The following is a 24,134-nucleotide window of genomic DNA, read 5'->3' as shown; positions in this document are numbered from 1 at the left end:
CCTGACCTGCCAGTGGCGCAGGTCAGCCTACCTTGCAGGCGTGTGGGGCGGCTCTGCCCCTCAGCGGGTTGCTGGGTCTGTTCTGTCGGTGGGTCGCAGGTCCGCCTACCTTGCAGGCACAGGGGGTGGCTCTGCCGCTCCGCGGGTTTCTGGGCCTGTTCTGCTGGTGGGCTCAGTTCCGCCTACCTTGCAGGCGCGGGGCGGCTCTGCCCCTCCCCCAACCGGGGTGTTGTGTCTGGCGGGCCGCTGTGCCTGTTCTGTCGGTGTTCAGGTTCCGCCTGCCTTGCAGGCGCGTGGGGCAGCTGTGCCCCTCCGTGGGTTGCTCCCCATGGCTTTTTAAAGACGAGTTATTAAGTACATCAATGGGGTCATCATGGTATCCTGTAGAAGGATTTTTCTTCAACAAGAAAGAGATGGCTAATTCTGTTTACTACATTTGTCTAAGATCTGATTAATTTACAAAGCTAAAGTGTTAAAATATCAACCACTAAATATAAAATCAAATGTTCTTTACTTATTAAGTTACATAAGGTAATATATTTAAACATTATGTGTGTTTTCATAAATTGGTAAATGAAAAAAAAAGTTTAATATTGTTTTGGTCTGTGTCTTTGCTGAAACAAGGTTACTGTTAGATTCTATCATGTGTAATTTATATACAAAGAGTATAAGAAGTTTCAGTTGGGTTTCAGTTATAGTATTATAGTACCATAAAAAAACATGAAAGTATTTCATCTTATTAAAGTGGAGTAATTTGTCTAAATCAGAAATTTTATAAGAGTTGTTTCAGAATGTGAATTTATAAAAAGGGTTAATGGATAGAAAAGAGATATTAAAAGATTGAAGATGTGAAAATATATTTTAATATGAAAGGTTAAAAGAAAAAGAAATGTTCCTAGATGAGATAATTTTTTTGTGATAAAGTAAAAAGTTGTAAAATGCCATTTAAAAAGATTTTGAGGAAACTAGACTTACTTTAAAAGCTTGAGAAAGGAAGAAAGAAGAAAAAAAGTATTTGTACATGGCAGATTGAGACAAAAGCTTCTTAATGGAGTAAAAACAAAAAAGGCCTTTAGTTGAAGGGCAGCCATGTAAACTAACATTAAGCGATTTAAACAGAATCTAAGCCTCATTTAAAAGAGTGAATCTGTAGGTGGTGAAAAAGTACATTTAAAAGTACAGTATAGATGATAATTGGAAGGCTTTAAAAGGTTAAATTGAAGGTGGTTGATATCTTCATGGCGGAAAAAAGAGATATAAAAAGATTCAAGATGTGGAAATATATTTTAATATGGAAGGTTATAAGAAAAAGAAATGTTTCTGGATGAGATAATCTTTGTGTGGTAAAGTAAAAAGTTGTAAAATGTCTAAGTAAGTTACAAAAGGCTTTAAAAGGTTAAATTGAAGGTGGTTAAGATGCCTTCATGGTGGAGGAAAGAGTGCGTCATTCAAAGCCTAGTTAATTTTAAAAACATTACTTAAAAAAACATGAAAATGGGAAGATAATAGGATAAAAGATATTTAGATAAAGAAGATTAAAAATTTGAAGTGGAAAACTTTAAGACAGAAGTACAGAAAGGTAAAAAAAAAGATAGAGAAGATGTAGGAAGATAAAGAAAATGTAGGAAGACAAGAATTTTAAACCCACAAAATAGGAAACAAACAAAAAAAACTAGGAGGAAAAAAAAAAAGCAACTAAGGGTAAATGTACAAACCTTAGGAAAAAACTAGAAGATAGAGACAACTATTAGATACAGACATTCAAGATAGAAAAAAGTAAAAGAAAAAAGTTTAAAGATAAAAGAACAAGGAGATTATTAGTAATTTTTTCAAAAAGCCCATCAACTTTAACTTTAACTTTCTGGTGGTGCAATGTCAAATAAAGGTATTTCAGATAGAAAATGCAAAAAGCTAAGACAACTATTAGATACAGATATTCAAGATAGAATTAAAATGTGCTTATTAAAGCAAAAAGAGGGAATTGGAAAGGGGTATATATATCCCCCAAAGATAAACTTAAAATAACATTTTTTACTCTAAACTTTTAAATTTTGGATTCATCAGGGCTTAGTGCTGCGGAAAGACATATGTATCCAAAAAATGAACATAAGCCTAAGGTACTTTGGAAAGATATTCTAACAGGACAATGGAAAGGTGCTGACCCAGTGATTGTCTGGAGTTGGGGTTCTGTTTGTGTTTTTCCACAGGGAGAACAGCAGCCGATTTGGATTCCAGAGAGATTAACTAAAACAATTTCTACAGATCAAAAAGAAGATGATTTGACTCAAATCCATAGTAGCTGATATCCAGAACTCCAGCTTGGCCATTCTTACATCTGCGACAGTGATTAACCAGGATGCTTTTTTCAATATCTATTTTATTATTGCATTTTTCCCACATCATAAAGTTCTATTTTATTTTTTGAGCTCATACAGACCTAGGTTAATGTTTTTCGGATCAGTTTTATTTTTTGAATGTGGAGTTTTTAAACATTGCAATGGAGATTTCACCTAGGTAAAGCTACAAGGCCTTTACTATTGTGTTATGTGTTGTACGTTTGTGTGCACACTTGTGTTTTGTGTTGTATGTCTGTGTGTGCGTATGTCCATAGATCATATATGAAGAGCGCTCATGAAAAAATGGATCCGAATTATTATTTTTTTATTCACGTGATTTAAATGGCTTAATTTAAATTAGGTAAACAGCTGTTAAGGATTGTTTTTAAAGGTGGTTAACAGATCTGTTTGTTTACTAATTTAAATTAGGTAAACAGCTGTTAAGGATTGTTTTTAAAGGAGGTTAACAGATCTGTTTGTTTACTTTCACCTTTCCTTTTCATTATATTTAATTCTTTTCAGGATAATGTCTCTTTAGCATCATTGCCAGAATTCCTATCTTCATCCCAGTGCCGGTGAAGACAGAGATAAAACCAATCTAAACTGATGCATCAATGAATATAATTCAACAAGTAATGCTCAATCAAGGAGTCAACTTACTTTGGGAGGAAAACGGACTTTGCGAGGAAACGGACATATTGATAGATTCCTCCGCTTTGAACTGCTTGCAGAACTTGCCTGGACTATCTAACTATCGTTTGGTGCAGCGAATTGTGGTAGTGCTGGCATATCTTTGCTGATGGTGTCACCAGTGATGCAATTTTTCCAAAGGAGCCGTCAATTGGCTTGGTGTCGTGGCATTTCTGTATCCTCCTCCCTTCTGCTAGTGATGGTCTAAAATTTGGGGGCCAATGGCTATATGCTGGACCGGTAGTCAGTGACGGGTATGATCCAATTGCAGTGGTATCAACCTAAGACAGGAGGCTGACGCCTAAAGGTCAGTTTTCCGATGACGGGTAAGAACCACATGTTGAATTGGACAACCTACCAGGCACGGTCCTTAAGCCACATTAACCTCACTCCCCCACTGGCACCAAGGCCAAATTTGGGGGCCAACAGAGGTGAGGCAAAGAACCTCACCCCGCCAACTGGTGCATAGACCTATCCACAAGTATGGCTGTATGCTGGACTGGTAGTCAGTGACGGGTATGATCCAATTGCAGTGGTATCAACCTAAGACAGGAGGCTGACGCCTAAAGGTCAGTTTTCCGATGACGATGACGGGTAAGAACCATATGTTGAATTGGACCACCTACCAGGCATGGTCCTTAAGCCACATTGCTTGTTGTTTAATTAATCAGAAGGGGGGAGATGCTGAGAGCCATTAGCCAAGTAGGTATGACAATTTCCTGGCCAGCGTACCCCATGTTGCTTAGAGGAAGGACTCGTGGAAATGGACTTGTCCAGGTCATCTGCAGTGACATTGCATGTAAGGTGACCTTGCTCAAGGACCAGGGTGGATCCGGGTTTAGGGCAGATCAGGGTTTAGGGCTCTCCTTGGGTTTAGGGCGGTTCCAGGTTTAAGGTGTACCCTGCTGGGAATAGGGCGTATCCTGCTGCCTCAGGCGTGCCCGCTCCTGGAGTTCCCGTTGAGTTCTCACCAGATTCAGAGAGTATTTGGGCAGAGAACGTGGATTTCCCCAGAACATGTTTTGTAGAGTGTCGGTGTGAGTTTGGGAATAAAGAATTGCTGTTTGAATCTACAAAGCTGTGATTTTGTGCCCAGCCAGACTGCGGCAATTAAAAAATAAAATAAAGGCATTTTGTCTATCTATGACTAAAAATAAATAAATAGATAAATAAAGTTTGCCATTGTTTTGTTTGTTTGGTTTAGGATTTCTGGTTTTTGGTACCAGAGATTGAACCTGAGGCTCAACCACTGAGCCTCATCCCCAGCCCTTTTTATTTTTATTTTGAGACAAGGTTTCGCTAAGTTGCTGAGGCCAGCCTCCTGCCTCAGTCTTCCCAGCCACGGGGATTACAGGCACACACCTCTGTGCCTAGTGCCATTGGTTTTTGACATATCAACTTTATCATGTTGAAGAATTTTCACTAGAATGTGCTCTGAAAGTTTTACTGAAGTCATTGTTAAGTGTTGAGGTATAACAAATGTCTTGGCCCCTGCTACTGCAAGCTCTTTCCCTTCATTATCCCTTTAGTCTATCCATGTGGGGAATTTTGTTGATAGATTTTCCTACATAAAGTCATACGACAATGTCCAGGATAAAATTTAATTGATCATGATGTATTTTTTTTGATTATGATGTATTTTTTAAAACTTTTTAAAAATCTTTATTTATTTATTTAAATTTTTTTTTAATATTTATTTTTTAGGTGTGGATGGACACAACACAATGCCTTTATTTTTATGTGGTGCTGAGGATCGAACCCGGGTCCTGCCTGTGCTAGGCGAGCGCTCTACCGCTGAGCCACAATCTCAGCCCCATGATGTATTATTTTTAATGCTCTATAGACTCAATGATCTATTTTAAATTTTATTTAAATTTATTTTGTAGATGAAATGGGCCTATACATTTCTGTGTTTTACTCAGCTTTGGGGGTGTTAATTTTGTTTCTTCCCATTATAGTAACCTCAAAAAATGATTGCTTGATTTCTATTTTTTGGAACAAATTACATAAACAAGACAGAAATAAACTACTCTTTTAAATTTTGATAGAAATGACCTGTGAAAAATATGGATTTGAGAGTTTGGTGGAGAGGAAGGGAATCCTTTGTACTTTGTATTTAATATTTATTTATGTGCTCAACATCTCCATTTCTCCTTGTGCTAATGCTAAAAATGTACATTTTTCTAGGAACTGAGAAATAGATACTTTAAAAGTCTTCTATATCTATATAAGTCTTCTATATCCTCCTTTTTAAAAAAACTTTATAGTTGTAGATGGATAGAATGCCTTTATTTTATTTATTTTTATGTGGTGCTAAGGATCAAACCCAGTGCTTCACACATGCTAGGCAGCACTCTGCCACTGAGCCACAACCTCAGCCCTACATCCTCCTTTTTTGTTCTGAATATTTTAGATCTTTTTATATAGATTACTCTTACCACAGATTTACCTAATTAATGCTTTTAACTAACACAGTTTTTGGTTTTGTCCTCACTGACTTAACTCACTGACTTACTGATTTCTGCTTCTGTCTTTATTATTTTCTTCCTTTTTTTTTTTTTTAAGTACTGGGAATTGAATCCAGGGGCGCTTAACCACTGAGCCACATCCCCAGCCCTTTTTAACATTTTATTTAGAGACAAGGTCACACTAAGTTGCTTAGGGCCTCACTAAGTTGCTGAGGCTGGCTTTGAACTTTTGATCCTCCTGCCTCAACCTCCTGAGCTGCTTGGATTATAGGTCTATGCCACAGCACCCAGCTATTTTCTTTCTTTTTATTTTTTGGGTTTACAATGTTACTCTTTTGTCAACTTCTTTAATTTTGTACATAGTGCATGTATTTTTATCCTGCTAGCCATCTCCAAGAGTAATCAATATTTCTGACTTCTAATAGCATAGATTAGTTTTATCTGCTTCTGTATTTGATTTAAACAGAATCATATTTTATATATCCTTTTGTGTCTATTCTGTTTCCAACTTATGTTTGTGAAACTCATTCATATTTTGTATATAGTTGTATATCCATTCACTTCACTTTATAATATTATATAGTGAAAATATACCACAATTTTTTTTATCAATTCTATTGCTGATTGGCATTAAGTAGTTTCCAGTTTGAAACACTTATAGAGTGTGTGACTATTAACATTCTAACTGAAGTTTTGATGAACATATATACTCACTTTTTTGGTGAGAGGGACCTCAGGAATTGAACTCAGGGGCACTTGACCACTGAGCCATATCCTCAGGCCCTATTTTGTATTTATTTAGAGACAGAATCTCACTGATTTGCTTAGCGCCTCACTTTTGCTGATGTTGGCTTTAAACTTGCAATCCTCCTGCCTCAGCCTCCCGAGCTGCTGGGAAATACTCACTTTTATTAAGTGTATATTGAGCAGTAGAATTCCTGTTTTTGTGTATGTTCAGCTTTAGTGAATATAGCCAAAAAATTACCTGTAATGGTTGTACCATCTATATTATCAACAGCATGGGTGGGAGTTCAAATTGCTCCACATCTTCTTAGACACTTAGTGTTTTCCATTTTTTTTTCATGTTTGCTATTTTGATTAAGTTTGTAATTGCATCTGATTGTATTCATATTGGCACTTTCTTGATGGCTAGAGAAGTTGAAATAATTTTTATTTCTCTGCCACTTGGATATTCTGTTTATTTATGAATGACTTTTCTATTTCTTGATATGTGAATTTATAAGTACCAATTTCCGCCTAAGATCCCTTTAGCTGTGCCCACAAATTTCTGCCATCCTGGAGACCTGCCTCAGCTCAGATCTCATGAGAAATTCTCTATGAACAGTTAACTGAGAAAGAAACATGTGAACCTTGTTTATATAGGTGGCGCTTCACAATGGTAGTAGACAGAAACAGAATGTAGTGGCATTGCCGTCCCTCTCAAGGATAACCAAAAAGGAAAAGAAAATAGGAAAATAGACCAGATGGGTAGGACTTGCAAGCAGAAAAGTCCATCATCTCACACCTTACTCTGTACTGAAGATGAGACAGTATGTTGTGATTTCATGAACAGCTGAACAATTTGTTCACTTATGAACGAACGCTTGAGGAGAGGATTCACACTGGCTTGTAGGTGAAGCCTGATGGTTTGGTCACATAGGAACTTAGAAGGAAGAAGATTAAAAGTTTAAGAAAAAGGATTTTAAAATTTCTCCTGTTTTTAAGAATTTTCTCTTGAGCTCATTCCTCCTCTAGCTATAGCTCCATTTCTTTCCTTCCCCTTACAACATAATTTCTCAAAAGATTGGTCTGTAGTATGTCCAATGTCCTTGTCCCCTTTTTAGCCCACTTTGAGCCAGCAGACATCCTTAACACTTTGCTAAAATTGCTATTACAAATTTTCAGTCCAAATCTTATTTAACTTCTTGGCCACACCTTCCATAACTCATCACCTCTCCTTGGACTCCAGGGAGATGCATTTGTAAACTTTCCCTCCCTCCTAAAATCCAGATTCATATATCCACACAACGTCTTCCCACCTCCTCTTGGATATCAAACAACACATCCAAAAATAGTCTTCTCATATCTACTCAGCGACGCATATACATCTAACCTAGTCTTCTTGTGATCCTTCCCATCTCAGGAATGGCAATTACTATTTTTCCACCAATAGCCAATAAAAATATTGGAGTCAACTTCCTCTCTGTGTCAGCACATTTACCATCCTCCTGCGCTGCTCCCAAGCAGTCTAAGGCATCATTTTGCCTTGGCCACATTGCTAAACTATCATCCCGGCTGGCTCATCTCCTCCCCCTCACCTCTTCAGTCCATCTCAACACAGCAACCAAAATGGAGCTGTGGACACATGTCAGATCATGTTGCCCCTTTGCTCAAACCCCCCGCCCTCACTAATTTGTCAACTCACTAATGATGTCCCATGAAGTCTTACAGGGTTTGACCTCTGCCCTGCCTCCCTACTCCTTCATCTCTCTGATGATCTCTTAATACCGAACCTCTTACTCAGTCCACTTGACCCACTAGCCTTCTCTCTGTTCCTCACATACCCCAGGCAGGCTCACTTGTCAGGGCTTTTCCCCTTGTTCTTTCCTCTGCATGGTTTCTTTTTCCCGGGAACCTATAATCTCACTTCCTTTTCTCCTTCAGGTCTTCTCAGAGCCCCCTCTGCTACTTTATTTAAGAGGGGGCTAGTTCCTTCTCATGCAATATTTCCTGTTGTATTATTTCATTATTACCTGTGGATATTCAATAGACTACATATTTTAGGCAGGTCTCTTATTTGCTTTACAGTTCCATAAAGTTAAGGGCTTTGTCTGTTTTTTGGTTGCTCTGTCCTCAGCATTCAGAATAGTGTTTTGCACATAGTAGGTGATTTGAGAAGTGCTGTTTGAAGAATTACGTGTTGATTACCTCCTGTGTGCCTCGCTCAATCCACTCCACTTATTTCCATGTCTGCCCATTTGCTCTCTGCCTGGGTCACTAACCTGTTTGGTCCACTCTCTTTGTCCTATGGCTTTTGGTTGGGTTTGATAAATAGGAACCCCAACAGGAAATAAGTGGAATAAGGAGATTATTCCTCTTCTGACTTCTCCCTAATGGGGCACCTCAACTGAATGGGATAGCTTTTCTCTAGGTGGCCCTCTGCTTGAATTTCTCCTTCTGGGTCCTGGAAATTTCTCTTTCCCTCTGATTTTGGAGTCTGGCATGGTAAAAAAAAACAAAAAACAAAAAACAAAAAACAAAAAAAAACTAGGGTACTATACTGTCCTTTGTGGTTTCTCTATATGTGGCCTTTTATAAATAAGTCTCTTTGCCTCCTTGAAATATCTTAATTTATGTGTATCATTGTTTCTGTTTAGACCCTGAGTGATAGCGAACCCATGAATGCACTGCTCTGAACAATCCCCAAATGTAAGAATATTTGTTTCACGTGACTGTCCGTCAAAGACTCTTTTTGCAGAGCAGGCTGAAGTATCAGGTAGATAAAATGACCTGCTCTGTAGATGTCAGCCGGCCTCTTTCCCAGCATTGAGAACTTGTTTCATGGGCTCATGAACACAGTGTATTAATGGCAGATGGAGTTTTATGAAGAGTCTTAATAACATGGATCCGTTTTCCTTTTCATGTTAACAACCCATGAGCAGCAACCAGTGCTCAGCCTGCCCGGTCAGACAAGTGGTGGCAGATAAGTCACACTGAATCCCTTCAACCATAAATGGGATTGTGCTCTTTCCCACATGGAAGACACACTCTGGCCGGGAGCATGTTTCCCTTGCCTTCCCTGCATCGTCTCCCATTTGCATCATCCTTGGCTTCAGTGTTCATTCAGTAATACAATATCTTTATATATATAGTTGCTCCCGTGCTAAAAGGGCAAGAACCGAGGGCAGGGCGTGGATGGAGTCCAGCTTTCTTAGCAGGGAGCGGAGATAAATGTCTGCACATGTAATGTCATTGTCTCAGAGAAGATTCTCAACTATTGGTATAAAGTGAAAAATTTTCCCCCAGTGACTACTATTATCTGTTTTCTTTTGAAATTCCCCTTCCTATCAATTCAATATTTTCCAATAACTTTCATCTATTGTAACAATCATTTTCAGTTCTTATAACTCCTTGCTGTTCATTTTACAACTTAGATCTTATATAATTTTAAAGCGTCCCCCTAAGCCCCTTAACAAACCTAGTTTCTGGCAGCTTAGAGTGGAGAGAGGCAGTGTAGCCCCCTACACGGGCCCCTTGGAGGATGGAGCAGGGAAGAGGGATAGCAAGGGAATTTCTTGTGGGATTGCCTGTGGAGAGAGTAAGGTCCTCTTATTGGTTCAGTGTCCATGGATTTGGTGTGGACAAGGTGCTGGTTCCTACAGGCTGCACAGCAGACCCCCCCATCCCAGCCATTCTCCCCGTGGCTACCTTCCAGCTGGGGTCCACATGTCCCCTTCCTCATGTGTGGGTACATCTGTGCCTCACGGTAGCAACTTCAGCAAGATGTAGCCCCAGATCCCATTCACCCTTTGCAACTAACTTGGGCCCACAGGCTTTAGGAGACCTCCACATGCTGTTTCTCCTAGAAGCCAGGGACTTGGTGAGGGAGTAATCCTGGCTGCTTTTCTCTCTCTCTCTCTCTCTCTCTCTCTCTCTCTCTCTTTTTAAGCCCAACCATATTATCTCCCCTTTACATTTTCTACCTATCTCAAGGTGTAGGGGCAGGTCCCTTGGTGGTCCTTCCATTCACCTGGAGTGCCACCTAGCAGCCTCTCTCACAGGACATGGATAGTTTTCTTCAAATTAAATAAACAAATAAAATAAATGAAAATCACTTTGTTAGGAATTACTATGTTAAAATGAGTTTTTCTCTTGTTGGTTAAGAAAGAGTCTCCTGGGCTGGAGATACAGCTTGGTTGGTAGAGTTCTTGATTTGCATGCACAAAGCTCCAGGTTCAACCCCAGCACCACAAAAAGAAAAAAGAAAGAAAGAAAAAGAGTCTCCTGAGTTATAAAAAATCTCAGTCTGTAAGGAAGAAAACAGAATTTCTCTTTAAAAATAGGGCCAAGCCAGGTACAGTGGTCCAGGCCTGTAATCCTAGTAACTTGGGAGGCTAAGGTAAGGGAATTGCAAGTTTGAATCCACCCTGGGTAATTTAGTGAGACCCTGCCTCAAAACAAAAAGATAAAAAAGGATTGGGGAGGACTTTAGTGGAAGAGTTGCGTTCAATACCCAGGACTGCTAAATAAATAAACAAACAAACAAACCAGGGCTGAGTGGCCAAGTCTGGAATCAGATAGTCCTGCCCTGTCCTTGAGAGGCCTGAGTTGGAGTCTCTTGGCTCATTTTCCACTGACCTGCAGCTTAATGTCAATCTGTAGTGCTTTGACTCTGTTGCTAAGTCTGTCCTGTTCAGCTTTCAGAAGCGTGGACAATCTGACCATCTTGGCTGCACGTCTCTGGGGATGACAAACCAGCAAGGCACTTTAGCATCTGGCTCTATTTTATGCCAAGACTCAAGGTGATGTTCTATGCCTGAAAAAATTATTTAACCCAGTCCCAAATCAGCACCTGACAGCTAACAGAAGGCCTTAATTTCTATCCTTTCCCTAGTGATTCCACTGCGGGGGAGATTGTTTACACCCTGGCCAGAATGACTAATTTCAAACCTGTTCCCTCTGTCTTCTATACGGAGGAGCATTTATAAGTGGACACCTGGAACTGATGTCTCCAAAATGATCGACTACATTCTAAATTAGATGGGATGCCAGGAAACAATGTCCTGAAGTGGAAGGTCCTTGTCCTGTTGCCTATGATCTACCTTAGTATCTCCAGAAAGACCCTCACAGGTAACCTTGAAGTTCCTCTCTGAGCCCTTGAAGGGCTACCTAGGATCTCTTAGGCTACCCCAGTTTAAAAAGTTTCACCCCCAAATAGGAACATGACTGGGCATTTTTCAAATAGGACCCTTCCCAGTCTGTCTCAGGATAGCGATCACACTCCAGGTATTTACAAAATCTGTGGGTGCTCACTTTCTAGCTAAGTATGTTCTGATCTGATGGAAATTTCTTGATAAGAGTTCAGTATCCCTCTTGTTCTCTTATTGTTAATTTTGGGCAATGCTTATTAAAATTGGAGATAGTGATGGTTTAGAGATTATTGGCCCAACTCGCTTTTGTTAAAATTTTAAAGTTGATTACTCAACTTTAAATGATTTAGGGAAAAAGATACACATATATGTACATACAAATTATATTTATGTGTATCTGTGTTACACAGACACACATATACATATATGTAAAGAGAGGTAAGTAAGGCAAATGTGGTAAATTCTTTACATTTGGAGAGTGATTTTGAAAGGAGCATGGGAATTTTGTGTATCATTATTGCAGTTTCTCTGTTAGTCTAAAATTATGTCAAAATAAAAGTTGAAAAATATATAAATACACATGTAAGGTAAGATCAAGACACTTGAAAAACATCCCATAATATTAGCAGTGGTTATTGCTAACATGGAATTACAAGACAGTTTTATTTTCTCCTTTTGGCTTATCTATATTTTAAATTGTTCTACTACAGAAATATTTTGCCTTTGCTCTGTGATAAGGATGAAAGAACATTAAAGTTATAAATTAGTAAAAGGCAATATTTTTTCAAAGTTGATCTTGTTGGCATGCTAACCACATAACCCTATTGCTCTTCCTGGGAATGCAACTTGACATTGGATTCAGTAATGTGTGGTCTAGATTTCCTGTTTTGAGTGAGTAGATGTTTTGTCTGTGATCAAAACAGGGGGAACAAGTAATTGAAAGGGCCTCCTCGCATTCCTACTGCCTTTGAAAATTATTGATATTTTGCTGGCTCTCTGGGTACCAGTCCATATTCATTTTCCACCTTTCTCTGTTCTTCTTCCTCAGAAGTCTGACAAAGTCAAAATGTTCTCTGGCTTCACTGGGTTTGGCCAATGGCGATCAAGGAACAATAACAACAACCAGAATCCACGGAAGGGAGGAAAATCAGCTGTGGGTATTTTTTTTTTGGGGGGGGGGGTTTCCACCCTTGCAGTCTTGCTACAAGTTGGCATCGTCCATTACTCCAAGAACATTGCACCGGTCAGGTGTCCCTCCCCACTTGGCTCTCTTCTAAGCTCCAGGATCTCAGTGTCCTTTTGAATTATGAGCATTAACCCTGGTGTCACAGGGTTTCCCCCTGAAGTTGAGTTTTATCAAGGAGATGTAATACCTTGTTAGTTTATTTACTATTATTTACATACCTGTGTGTCTTCTACCCTGGGACTTCCTTGAGTGGGGAGTCCAAGAAGCAGGACAGACTCTAAAGTCAGTGCATAGGAGGAGAGTACTGTCATTCTGGACTTGAGGTCTCATTCACTCTGACGGGCCTCCGACCACTGCAGCCTCCTCATTAGCTGCCAGGTCTCTAGAAGAGAAGAGCTCTAGAAGAGACTGGACTCTTTTCTTTCAAAATGAACCTTCAAACATCTGCTATCACCAGCTCCTAATTACTCTTCTGGAGAAAAACAACTATTAAATCTTGTGGACTTTGAGGATCCTTATTTCAGCCGTGATGTCCATCCAAGGGCCAGAGATTTCCATTCTTTCTTGGGTGTTTTTTGGAACCAGAAAACCAAATCACCATGCCATAAAGGCCTCTGAATTATTCAGTGGACCTGGAAGGGGCAGGACAGGGACAAGCCTGGCCTTACCAGTCTCCCACTTCCACGAGGCACTAGCCAGCCACACCATACACCTTCACGAGGTGCAGGTTTGGCCCTTCCTTGCCCATAGCCACCTATGGCTGTCCTGGCCAGGGCCACTAATGGCTCAGTGATCTCTACTCCCTCCGGGACATGGAAGCCAGGGATTATACTTTTCTGGCCATGGGAACTTTCCTGGTGAGGGAAGGATCTTATGTCTTAAGGGTTTGCTGGGGAGGTGACCCTTTGTAGAGTCTACACTATGTGACTATATCCAGGAGTTATTTGCCTGGGGTGTATCTTCCTGGACTCTTGGATTCCTCTCAGGATAAAACACACTGGCTGAGATGGTTAATTTTATGTGTTTACTTGATGATACCATGAGGCACTCAGATATTGGCCATACATTATTCCGGGTGTGCCTGTGAGAGTGCTTATGGATTGAGTTAGGTGGATTGCCCTCTCTGATGTGGGTGGGCCTCATTCAATCAATTGAAGGTCTTATTAGGACCAAAAAAAAAAAAAAAGCTGAGTAAGAGAGAACTCCTCCTGCCTGAATGCCTATAAGCTGGGACATCCATGTTGTTCTAGCCTTTAGACTGGTTTTAAGGTTGCAGGTCTTTGGTCTAGAACTGCACAACCAGCTCTCCTGGGTCTTCAGCTTGCCCACTACACATCTTAGGACTTGTCAGCTTCTGTAATGGTGTGAGCCAATTCTTTGTAGTAAATCTCTTTACACACACGCGTGTGCGTGCGCGCGCGCGCGCGCGCACACACACACACACACACACATACACACACAGTATTTGGTTCCTACTTCTCTGGAGAACCCTATCCTGGCTATTCCTAGAGGGCTCTTTTTCTGGGTTCCATGCTGACTCTCCCTGTAAGGCTGCCCTTCCTACCATCAGAGCTGTGAGGTTTCTCTCCATGGCATGCCATGACACCTGTTTATCTTCTCTGGTAACCAGGATTTCATTGCCCTGTTGCCTCTATTCAGCCCTGGGTACGAATCCAGGGTACCTGGTGAATGCCCGCCTGAACTCTCCAGCACTCAGCATTAATGGGGAAAGTGCTTGTTCGATCTCTACCTGCTGCCTGATCCCCTGGGGCTCTAACTGCCCACACAGTGCAGACCCAGCTGATCCAGGTGCACATTGCCACCACCAGCTCCTACCTGGCTCCTCTGAGCATCAAGCCAGGTCAAAGGGGAACACCAGGCTCTCTGTGTTAGGGACTCCTGTCACTGTGCCTCCTTAGATTCTGAAGCTGCATAACCTCCAAACCTCGTTGATAGGATTCCTCAGAACTTTGTCAGAAATGCATCCCCTATCCACCTTTTAATGTGTATGGATTGGCCTAGAGATTTTTTAAAAAATATTTTTTAGTTGTCAATGGACTATATTTATTTATATGTGATGCTGATGATTGAACCCAGAACCTCACACATGCTAGGCAAACACTCTACCACTAAGCCACAACCCCAGCCCAGGTCTAAAGATTTGTTTTTCCTTTTTTCCTATATATGTTTTTTTTTTTCTTTTTGATACCAGGTATTGATTTCAGGGGCACTCGACCACTGAGCCACAAACCCAGCCCAATTTCATATTTTATTCAGAGACAGGGTCTTACTGAGGTGCTTAGTGCCTTGCTGTTGCTGAGGCTGGCTTTGAACTTGTGATCCTCCAACCTCAGCCTCCTGAGCTGCTAAGATTACAGGCGTGCACCACTGCACCCGGCTTTTCCTACACTCTTAAACAAAAAGAGAAAAAGTTTCTCACAAATCTTAAAGATGAGTCAAAGATCGAGAGCTATTTTATAAAGATACCTGTGTAAGTCAGCAATTAAAAATAAGAAATCCCATCTCAAAGAGTCTGGATTAGGGTACCCCAAAGCCACCCACAAAATGAGAGGTTAAAAATAAGAGCCAGACAGCATTGGCTGGGTATCAGAGGCAGGACTAGCCACTTATAATTTAGCTTAGAGACTCCCTAAAACTAAGAGAAATATTCTTCCCCCTTCCCATCCTCCTGCTCCTTGTTTACATAGTAGAGTGTGGGAAAGGGAAAGATTTTATTGTTTGATATCTGTAGCAATGATAGGATGTGCAATTACAAAGACAGCCCAGATGCTAACTCCTGTAATAACTAAACAGCGGGTCTGTTACCTGTTTGATTTGACAATCTACCAAATACTGTGCTTCAAATTGCAAGGGTAATTTGAGTGAATATGTGTATTTAGGGAATCAAGGGATCAAATCTCTGCTCCTATTCATTTATAATATATTCAATTTTTGAAATGGAGTAGGAGTTTACTATGGTACATGGGAGCCTAAAACTTGGTGGTAGGGTAGATTCTAGCCTATTGCAAGATAAAGGATGACTGCAGGCTTTCACATAAGTGACTCATGATGCCACCAAAAGAGCAACAGGATGCTTAAGTAGATTCATTCATTTTCTATCATATATATATATATTTTCCTCCTTTATTTATTGCAAAAGGAATCTTTGTTTTCTTCAGGAAGGCACAAGACTATGGATCATAATTAGGCTGATTCCATTATAACAGTCCCTTCCTAAATTGTTCAGAATTTCCTGCAGCTAGACATTCTTATATGACCCAGTTCTTTCCCTTAAGAGGTGAGGAGAATTATCACCCACTGCTTGGGGCAGGTGGGAATGATTCTGGAAAGCCTTTGCTTTTCCGGCAAGAGGGAGAGACACAAGTGGTTCTACCTTCCCTTTCTTCCTGTGTTAAACCTGAACAAGAGGCACAGAGCTGGTTTGATCACTTTGCAACCCTGATGTAGCAAAGCAAGAGACGCTGACACAGAGCTGCTGACCAAATTCTACAGGCGTTTCCCTCCAGATTTCTTATTATAGAAGAAAAATAAACCTCTCCTGGTTAAGTTACTGTAGGGTGTTCTGTTGCTTGCAGCCAAAAGCAATCATACCTAATACAGATGCTTGAGCCAAATTAAGAATTTCAATATATGTTCACCAGGGGACAGAAGCTTCTAATACATCCTTTTCCAAGGATTTGAATCCTAAATTGACTCTGATATGGCCAAGGGGTGCACTCTAAAGACTAATGGGACCTAGCTGGTAAGCTACATTTTCTCTTGTGTGAAAGTCGAACAGGTGCAGTTGCAAATATAAAATGATAGCATTGAATGATAATCACACTCGTTTTCCCACTAGGAGATAATAGGACTGGCCTCTACTCTTAGTACCCAACTTGAATTTGCCAGGGGTTTCCAGCTGTGGGCCATGGAAGGTCGGTGTGCAACCAAGATGCTAGGTTCTCACTTCTCCCAGAACAGCTACTCGAAATACAATTTGGTCTGTGCTGTGAACAAGGGTGCTGCCTCCCAGAGCAGCTCATCCAGCAGCCAGGCTGGGCATGTACTCAGAGCTTGGTGGGCCAGAAAAAAGAAAAGAATTTTGCCCCATAGTAACTGCAATGTCAACCTATGTTTCCTTGAAGAACAAAGTGGGGTGGCTAGAAAAAAACCTTCAAGAATGTTTCTTAGGCTTCTTGCAGTCAAACAACCCAACCAATGGTACTAAGTGGAACAAAAGCACAACTTTCCTTTCTCCCATGGAGCATGTTCCCCTACGTACACTCAAGGGATTCAAGGGGTTCATGCCAAATGAAGCTGTGAGGTGAACTCTTTATGCCCGAGGACTGTTCTGAGAAGTGTCAGGAAGGTTCACCTGAGGCTCCTTAGTCAATGAGGACCTTGTGCCTCACGTCTCAACCGAAATATCAAAAGTGGATGCTGAGTCCCTCTAATCCCAGACCTGGATAGCTTATCTGAGGGGCTAAGGAGGCATCTCACAGATATCCCTTGGGAATAAATATCACTGTGTCCTTCTTAATGACCCCAAATCCATTAATCTAATTGTTGCCTGGGGATAAATGTTTTTGCTGTATCTGTACAGACATGTGGAAAGATGGGAAGGTAGGCTATTTGCTAGGACTTGAGAACAAAACCATCTCTGCATCACAGGAGCTGTATCAGGATGGGCCCAACTATGGACCCAATCACAGTGAACTTCCACCTGTCCAGGGTCTCCTGGGTGACAAGGCTAGATGGACTTACTGTTACCAAAAGGGAGTAGAAGACCCAGTTTGTCCCAGTCACTCCAGTCATAAAGGAGATCAAAATGCCCCATCAGTTTTAAAAATGGTAATGGGAGCCGGACATGGTGGCACAACCTGTAATCCCAGTGGCCCACGAGGCGAAGGCAAGAGGACTGCAAGTTGAAAGCCAGTCTCAGGAATAGTGAGACCTTGTCTCTAAGTAAAATACAAAAAATGGCTGGGGATGTGACTTAGTGGGTACCAAGAAAAAAAAAAAAAGAAAGAAAAAAGAAAGAAAGAAAAGGTAATGGGAAAAGAAATCACAAGAAATTAGCAATCTAGGGAGAAAGCTATAGCAAATAATTTGGAAGTCTAAATGCCTCCAAACTCTTGGTCCTATCTGATTGATGTCCCATCATACATTTTAGACTAGTGTTCAAGTAACTAAGGGCCAGTGTAATGCAGAACAGGCCTTAATAGAGAGAGAGAGAGAAAAAAAAAAACAACCCGAATCTCCCTAAAAAATGAAGGCATAATAAAATGAAGGCATAAATAAATCACTGGAGCAAATGGAAAGGTTTGTTGTGTTAGCAGGAGTCAATTTATTGCTTGAAGAAACAGTACAAAGCTACCTTTTGGTTTGGGCACAATCCATGTTTTCTGTATTACCTGATGTGATTTTTTTTTTGCAAATAAATATAATATATGGTGGTAATTATAGGAATAATACTTACAATGTATGAATCATTACATGTTATTGGAAGGAAAAACAGAACTAAGAAGTGTACTGTTGAAAAAAAAAATGTCTCTCTTCTTGACATTGCTGGCATAAAGCAGGAGTCTCAGCTCAGAGGCATGGCTCTCTGAGAAAGAAATCCTTACGTAGTGGAAAATACTGAGAGGGTCCTTGGGGAAATCTCTCCTTGCTGGACCTGTACCCTTTAAGTAAATATTACTCAGCAATGTTTTGTTTTGTTGAATTGTGTGTTTCAAATACTAGATTTAATTAAGTGATTTACTTTAAGAATGTCAGTGGGTTATTCCCTCATATTTCTTAATGATTTTACCTCTTGGCCATTACAACCCTTTTGTTAACCTTCATGAATGCCATGTATGTGTAATCAACCTCGTCCTCTCAGCTCTTGACCCTCCCTTTTCCAATAATCTTCTTTGCACACTCCACTACTCACTTCCATGGCCGTAACTTAGATCTCATCATTACTTACAGCTGTAACCTCTCCACAATTTCATGTTTTACTCTTTTATCACCTTCTTTTAACTTTCTAATTTACTCCCTAACCCTGATAAACCTTTGCATCCTGCAATCAAACTATCTACTACATATTCTCTCAAGGTAGGGATGTGTGTGTATGTGTGCGTGTGCGTGTGCGTGTGCGTGTGTGTGTTTATCAAAGTCACATCAGGTAATGTAGAAGACAAGGAGTGTATCAAAGACACAAAGAAAGAACATTTAGGGTGATATCATTATTTAAAGCAATAAACTATCTTCCATAAAACACACACCATTCCATTTGTGCCAATAATTTCTTTTCCACTCTTCTTTCCTGTCCTTTATATCTCACTTCCCCCCTCATCCAGTTGGAATTTCATGGTCCATCTTATAAGCACTTTCATTCTCATACCTTTGATCCCCTCGCCTCCTTTCATTTCTACTTGGTAAAACTAAAATGTTTCTAAATTCAGGTTCTCTGTCCTATCTGTTTCCAAATCCAGGGGCCAAATAAGGCTGATATGTGTAGGTGTGCACACTGTGCTCACACACACATGCACATACAGACTACTGTCACTTTAAATTCATGATCACTAACTTCAAGTGAATTATTTTTTTAAGGCGCCGGGGATTGAACCCAGGGCCTAACACACGCCAGGCAAGCACTCTACCACTGAGCTGCAAACCCCTCTCCTATTCCCAGCCCTTGAGTGAATTCTTTTTATTTTTTACCAATTTTTTATTTTACTTTTTATTTTTTACAATTTTTTATTCATTCTTTTTAGTTACACCTTTGAGTGAGTTCTTAAGGCTGCTTGGCACTCACATGCTCTAGTTCATCACTCTCCCGGGCTCCTAAAGGACTGTTTCACACCTTTTCCTCTCTTCAGATCCTAATAGCCCATGCTCCATTCTCAAGCTCATTTGATAACCTTATTTTGTATTTTACTGATAAATTCTAAGCAATTAAGGAAGAGCTTCCTCAGACTCTCTCACATGGCTTCTCCCCACCTACCAGAGTCTATCCCCACATATTAAGCCCTTCCAGGGGCTTCGCAGTGAACTATCCATGCTCCTAGCCAAAATCAACCCCTCCACACAGCCCTAGATCTCATGGCTTGCCTCTTCAAGGGTACTGCTTCTGCAGTTCTCCTCCGTCTCTCGTCTTGCATTAACACCATTTTCCTCCCTCGAAACAGGCTGTTTTCTTTCCCTTCTTAAAAAAAAAAAAAAAAAAAAATAGCAGCCATTTCTCTTGACCCTGTTTTTTTCCCTGCCAATTTCTACTCCATTTCTTTACAGAAAATGTCTCAAAAATGAGTATCTTATTCCCATGATCTCCAGTCTCTTTCCTCTCATTCTTTTTAAAATCCCCTGCTCTCAGGCATTTGCTTCTACTAGGCTACCCCATTTGCTCTTATTAAGGTGCCAGTGAGTGCCTGGGGGCTAGAGCCAAGCGCAGCTCCCCAGCCTTAGCCCACTTAGCATGAGCATCCTACAAAGCAGGCTGGTGCCTTTTAGATTTTTGGATTTCTTTACAAGGCTTCTGGGAAACTATGCTCTTGACTTTCTTCCGGTCTTGATACCTGGTCACACCTTCTCAGTCTCCTTTGCGGACTCCTCCTGGCATCTCCCAGTTCTTCCTGTTTGAGAGCTCTAGGGATCAGTCTTAATCTTTCTCCCCTTGGCCCTCTGTATTCAGTCCTGTTGATATGTGTCAGATTTATAGCTTTAAATAACATTTAAAGGGGCTGGGGTTGTAGCTCAGTGGCACAGCACTTGCCTCACACATATGAGGCACTGGGTTCCATCCTCAGCACCACATAAAAATAAATAAAATAAAGATATTGTGTCCATCTACAACTAAAAAAAAATTAAAATAAATAACATCTATAAGTCGTTAACTTTCCTCTCTAGTCCAGACTTCTCTCCCAGATCCTAGAACTATTTATTTCATGATTTATTCAAAATTTCTACTGGGATATCTAATACACATCTCAAACTCAACATGTTCAAAAATGAAACTAATGAATAATGAACTAGAGCACGTGAGTGCCAAGCAGTGTTTTTCTTCTACTAATCTGCCCCATTTCCAGCCTTCTTCTCAATTATGCACTCCACCCACCCATCTGCTCAGATCAAAGTCTTTCGAGTCACCTTGACTTTTCTTTCTTTTTGAAATTTTTCAACATCTGACCACTTCTCACCATCCCCTCTACCATCCCTCTGGTCCAAGCCTCGATCCCACCACCATCATTTCTTACCTAGATTAATGATTTGCCCCAGCAGTTCTCCCTGCTTAACACCTCAAACAGCAGTCAGAATGATCCTTTGAAACATACAGAACACTATCTTGGGCTCAAAGTCTTCAATGGATCTCCATTTTATTCAAATAAAAATCCAAAGCCACCACAGTGGCATCTAAGATCCATATCATCTGATATCCCCTCTTCCTTCTGACCATAAGTCTGCTCCAACCATACTCGTCTCCATGTTTTTCTCTTGACCTTATCATGTATGGTTTGTATCTGAATGTACCCCCAGAGCTCATGTGTTGAAGATTTGGTCCTCAATCCAGCAATGTGCAGAGGTGGGGTTTTGGGGAAATTATTGGATTATGAGAGCTCTAACTTCATCAGTGGATTGATCCATTGGATGGATTAAGAACTTGAATGGACTACTGGGAAGAGATGGAAACTGTAAGCAGGTAGGGCATGGTTGGAGGAAGTAGGTCACATTGGGTGAGTACTTGGGGACCATATCTTGTCCCTGGCCCCATCCTCCCTCCCTCTCTCTCTGCTTCATGGATGCCATGAATGGAGCAGCTTCCCTCTGCCATGCCCTTCCACCATGATGTTCTGTCTCACCTCAGGCCCACCGCTAAGGAGCCAGCTGCCTATTTACTGAAACCCCTAAACCATGAGCCAAACAGACCTTCCTTCCTCCGAGTGGTTTGTGTCAGGTCACAGTGATGTAAAGTTGACTAACACAGCATTGTTTCTTTAGCAGTGCCTTCTGCTTAGAACACTTTTCCTGTAGGTCTCTGCTGGCTGACTTCCTTACCTCCTTCAAGTCTTTGCTGGTATCTTAGGTGACCAGTGAAGCCCAAGCAAATCACCCCACTGATCACCTCAATCTAACCCTACTTCTACCCAGTCTTGAACCCACTACTCTGCTTTATTATCTTCTACTACCTAACATATCATTTATTTCTTGTTTATTTTCTATGTCCTTTCTGTGGGAATATAAAGTCACAAGGGCAGGGACCTCTGTTTTATTCACTCATATATCCCAAAGTATTGATGACAGTGCCTGACACATTGCAAGGGCTCAGTAAATGGTGGTGGAGTCACATGCCCTACTCAGGAAAGCCTGGTTTTCCAAGATCAAAGCCATGGCTATTCAACAGCCCCAGAAGGAAAGCCTCTCTCACACCTCTGGGCTGCTCGGTGCATTCCAGTCCAATCCATTGCTGACCCCTGCTGGAACTCACTGACCAAGTTGCTGTCCCTCCCTTGATGAGAAGAGAGGATCCAGAACTCTCTGGGGACCAGCAGAGCAATGAGACACTGGAAACACTCCCTCTGCCATCTTCTGCGCCCTCCCCTGCATGAAGCAGTAATCATTATAATCCTTCCTCTCCCTTGGCTCTTCCTAATTCCAGGGGCATAAGGACAGAAGAAATTTCCTTTTGTTTTATTTATATGTGATAAGTGTCTTATAAGGAATTAGTTAGAGGGGAAATGAATTTTAAAACTCTGTTTTTGGTCTACCTTCAGTACCAAGAACTTAATCTTTAACCAGATGAAAAGTTGGCATGAGGTAGATCATCTGTTTTGAAAAATGTTATTATGATTTTTTTCTTATTTTTTTTCCCATATGACCTTTCCCTTTTCAACCAGGCGGCATTCTTTTTCTCCAGAGAGCATCGTGATTATGACAGAAATGTGAAGGTAAATAATGACTGGTTCAACTTTTGAAGCCCATTATTAATAGCAGACTTGAAAGGTTTGTTGGGAATGAAAAGAGAGCTCTAAGTTCCCAAATCTCTTAAATATCAAGAGTAAGGTATGCAGCCTGGACTTGGTTTCACTATGATCAGTAGGTAGAGCAAACTTGGAGTAGGAGGGGAGCTGCCACCTATCAAAGGAGGAAGTAAAGTCATCTTCCGGTTGGAAGAGCCAAGGAGAGGGGGAAGGCTAGAGAGCTTGAGAGTGGACTCACTTGGGTGCTCGGTTCCCTGAGAAGGAACTCATCAGCCGCTCCATTCCTTAGGCCAGGATGGGGAAGAGGGACATGAACATCAGGAACCCTGTATAAATTGAGGAAGAATCCAGAACTTCTGGGCTAGTCTTTCAATTGCACTCCACACTCTGCAAGGTACTGTGGCAACATGGTGCAATTCAAGGGGTAGTTCTTAATAGCCAAGAAAGAGGCAGATGGCCCTATGTTTGCACCCCAGTTCACTGTGACCTTGATGTGGTATGGAGGACAACCATACTATATTTCATGTCTTGGTGTAAGGGTTCAGAATACTGGGAGAATCTCAGGTTCAGAAGAGATCTACACTGGGGATGAGACTGTACTCCCTGCAGGGACCTCACAATAAGAGGTATAGCAAGACCATAGACTCCAGCAGTAAATGCCAAAAAAGGCCCCAAAGAAAACCCCAGACCTGTCACAGTTCTTTGGACACAAGCATGGTATGCACAGAGACTCCCAGAAAGTCAGTCTAATCTGGAGGATGAGCAAAGACCCAGACAACAGCACAGCAGGACCCTGAGCCTGCTGCTCTTTCTGCTCTTAGGAGCATAGAAACCCTGGCAGGTAGGCAGGGGCGACCCTTGGGAGGAGGCAGCTTCCGCGGAGAATCTCAACTTGGAATTGAAAATCTCAAAAACACCAAATTAAATTGAATGGGAATATTTTAAGCTGAAAATGACTCACTGAAATATAATTAAGTTATATTAATTGACAAGCTTAGTTTTTTCCTCTGTCATTAAACAGGAGTGGGAGCTTATTAATAAGACACAAGCAGATGTAGATAATAAAGAACACTACAAAATTTCCTTTCAAGTTGACTTGTAAATGTTTGCATGTTCTGTCTGTTTTGCTCGTCTGCCCCTTAACCAAGCTACAATAGTGGAAGAGGGGGAGCTAGCATTCTGGATCAAACTTTGGATCATGAAGGGACCAGAGTTGTGGCTCATTGGTAAAGCACTTGCCTTGCATGTGTGAGGCCCTGGGTTCAATACTCAGCACTGCATACAAATAAATAAAACAAAAGATCCATTTACAACTAAAAAATATATTTAAAAAAAACTTTGGATCATTAAGAATTACTGTGAGGGGTGGGATGACATTTTCCCCAAAGGAATTCTGGGGAAATTCAGTGCCTGTGTAATTTAACCTGTGTTGGCACCCCTCTATCTGGCCACCTGTGTTAAACTTAATACAATAGGACTGGCCCTTTGAACTTCTTATGAGGGATGAGAAAAGACAGACACCCCCTGCCTAAGACCTAGACTAGGCTCCAGAACTCCTGAGCTGCCATTCCCATACTGCATATAGAAGCAAAAATGTTCTTGATTATTTTGGATTCTTAATG

The sequence above is a fragment of the Callospermophilus lateralis genome, chromosome 1 (genome assembly GCF_048772815.1).
Source record: "Callospermophilus lateralis isolate mCalLat2 chromosome 1, mCalLat2.hap1, whole genome shotgun sequence".
Taxonomy (NCBI): domain Eukaryota; kingdom Metazoa; phylum Chordata; class Mammalia; order Rodentia; family Sciuridae; genus Callospermophilus; species Callospermophilus lateralis.
The sequence above is the reverse complement of the archived record's forward strand: the minus strand, read 5'-3'. Positions refer to the sequence as shown.